Below are 3,092 nucleotides of genomic sequence, written 5' to 3'. Positions count from 1 at the left end.
TTCACCATATTGGTCAGGCTGGTCTTGAACTCCTGACCTCATGATCCACCTGCCTCAGCCTCCCAAAGTGCTGGGATTACAGGTGTGAGCCACCACACGCAGCTATTCTACATTTAATGGATTCCCATTGTCCTTAGAATAACACTTTATTTTTCCTTCTCTCCTTTTCTAGAGTGGGTCCTACTCCGTTGCTTAGGCTAAATACAAACTCCTGGGCTCAAGTGATTCTCCCATCTCAGCCACACAAATAGCTGAAACAACGGAGGATAAAATATAAATCCCTTAGTTGTTTGTCAGGGATCTCTAGGCCAAGCTCACCTCTTGCCATATCTCCCTTATTTTCTATGCTCCAGTCATCTTGATCCTTGGGGGCCTTCAAATTCTGACTAGAATACTATCCCCTTATTACTGTCTCCATTCTACCTGTTATATCTGAAATCATCTTTTTCATGTTTCAACATAATGGCGCTACCTCAAAGAGGTGAATTGGCTAACCTAAGGTAACCACAATAGACTGAAGCCTGCTGTAGAGATCCGTGCTCTTGCCTTCTGGTCAAAAATGTTTCAATACCAACTTGAGCAACATGGCAAGACCCCATCTCTACAAAAAAATTTCTTAAAAAATTAGGTATGCCCTGGTTTCTCTTCATAACAAATAAATCTTTCACCTTTTAATAAAGATTTCCATGGAGAGGAACATTTATGAGTTTATAACTGAATTTTTTGATGTCCTGCTTAGGAAGGGCTCATAAAAATAGAAAAAAAAAGAAAAAAAATTAGGTGTGGTGGCATGTACCTGTCATCCCAGCTACGCAGGAGAGGCAGGAGGATCACTTGAGCCCAGGAGTTCAAGGTTACAGTGAGCTGTGATCATGCCACTGCACTTCAGCCCAGGCAGCAGAGCAAGACTGCAAGCCCTGCCTCTAAAACACGTAAATAAAATTAAAAATATGTTTTAACTGTTCTCTTTCTTATTAAATTATATTATGAATGGAATTACAAATAAATGGTTTGGGTTGGAGAGGAGCAGTATTCTAATCACCCTAACAAACTATTTTAAGTTCTTGACTTATTCTTATCTATTTGCACATATAAATTTTACAAAGTTATAATAATAGTGCTGATCAACTTCTTCTTTCAAACCCCAGCACACACCAGAGGATCAACTTATATTCTGCTTTATTTTTTGTGCATGTATTGTTAAGCATTTTCCATGTTATTACATAGGTTAGATATCTATTTATGGTTTTTTATTTTTAATTTTTTTGGAGAATGGGGGAGTCACTATATTGCTTAGGCAAGTCTTAAACTCCCAGGCTCAAGCTACCCGCCTACCTTTTCCTCCGTAAGTGCTGGGATTATAGGCGTGAGCCACCGCGCCTGGTCTATTTATTTTTATCATTTGTATCTTGTGTATTCATCTATGTTTACTTAGAACTTATAATGAATGAAGTACCAGGCAAGATAGTGTCATGTGAAAACATAAATCTTTGCAACTTTGCCCTAGGGGAGTTTATATCTAGTCTATGTTAATTGGTTACTTTGCCTTCCATCCTTTTTTTTTTTTTTTTTTGAGACTGAGTCTTGCTCTGTTGCCAGGCTGGAGTGCAGTAGTGCCCTCTCCACTCACTGCAACCTCTGCCTTCTGGGTTCAAGCAATTCTCCTGCCTCAGCCTCATGCATAGCTGGGATTACAGGGGCCGACCACCACACCAGGCTAATTTTTGTATTTTTAGTAGAGATGGGCTTTCATCTTGTTGACCAGGCTGGTCTGGAACTCCCAACCTCAGGTGATCCTTGCCCCTAGCCCTGCCTCACCTGCCAAAGGACTAGGATTATAGGCGTGAGCCACCATGCCCGTCAGACACTTAAATTTTTAAAGGTGATTTACAAACTAAAAAAAAAAATTCAGCATTTTTCAACTTTACCACAGAATTATTTTCTGTTTGGACATGAATTGCCTTTGCTAATTTCGATTACATTATTTCTATGAGGCATTTTGAAAGATAACCACAGATGATGTGTATTTTGTAGTACTTGTTTAATGTATTTGGGATAAGAAGTAAAACTACCTAGAAACACAGGTGAAATTTAATATTGTTTCCTTCAATTTCCAATATAAAGGAAATTTCAAAGCCAAAACAATGGGCAATAAATAACTTCCAAAAATTTTACTGTTCTGGCCGGGTGCGGTGGCTCACGCCTGTAATCCTAGCACTTTGGGAGGCTGAGGTGGGTGGATCACCTGAGGTCAGGAGTTCAAGACCAGCCTGGCCATCATGGTGGAACCCCATCTTTAAAAAAAAAAGAAAAAAGAAAAAAATTTACTGTTCAGTACTTCCAAGAGTTAATAAGACAGGAGAGGGAACTGGTTTTATAAAACATATTTTCAAACAGGCCATATCATTTCATAATGATATGAAATGTGCATCAAAGGAGATTATTCTGAAACTCTATAAAGCATGGCAGTACCACCATTCTGGTAGATTATGAAAAGAGGAATTGGCTGGAGCCCATTAATCTGCATGTGAATTTGATTAAAATTGTTTTGCTTTAAATATATACATGGATATGTTGAGAGGAAGTTACTTCTATTTAAAAAACATTAAATCAAGTAGGTGCAGTCGGGTAAAAATGGGAAAGAAGTCATCTCATCCAATGGAAGGTACAAAGAGAAGGTTGTTTTGTTTTGGGGAGATTTAACCAGTCATTCGGCCTGGATTAGGTTTTTTGTCTGTTTTCCTCTTGTGAGTTTTTCATTCTGTTTGCTGTGAATAAACTAATGCCTAAAAAGAGTTGCAGTAATGATAATGACACCTGCTCTCAAGAAACCATGGGATAAGGGGGGTGTGGGAGGCTATTGGATCCAGTGCACTGTATCCAGTGATGCTCTTACCCAGGGAAAAGCTTTTTCCCTTATGTCAAACATGATTAACTATATTGGTTAACCTAAGAAATGTAATCAAATATGCATTTGTATGTAGATTAAGATGGGAAAGATTTTCTATTCTCTCTTTTTTTTAGATTTTTAAAAATTTAAGGTATGATCTTCTAAATTTAACAAAGATTCTTGGGTTTTTTTTTTTTTTTTT

General features: G+C 37.9%; 1 non-coding gene across 1 annotated transcript; it reads left to right on the top strand.

Moving 5' to 3' along the window:
• The first annotated feature begins 630 nt into the window (after positions 1 to 630).
• LOC119472668 lies at positions 631 to 747 on the top strand. The gene has a single exon (XR_005201834.1). It is a non-coding gene; the product is annotated as a U5 spliceosomal RNA (small nuclear RNA).
• Positions 748 to 3,092: the final 2,345 nt, after the last annotated feature.

The sequence above is a fragment of the Cebus imitator genome, unplaced genomic scaffold (assembly GCF_001604975.1).
Source record: "Cebus imitator isolate Cc_AM_T3 unplaced genomic scaffold, Cebus_imitator-1.0 Scaffold111, whole genome shotgun sequence".
Classification (NCBI taxonomy): domain Eukaryota; kingdom Metazoa; phylum Chordata; class Mammalia; order Primates; family Cebidae; genus Cebus; species Cebus imitator.
The sequence above is the reverse complement of the archived record's forward strand: the minus strand, read 5'-3'. Positions and strand labels throughout refer to the sequence as shown.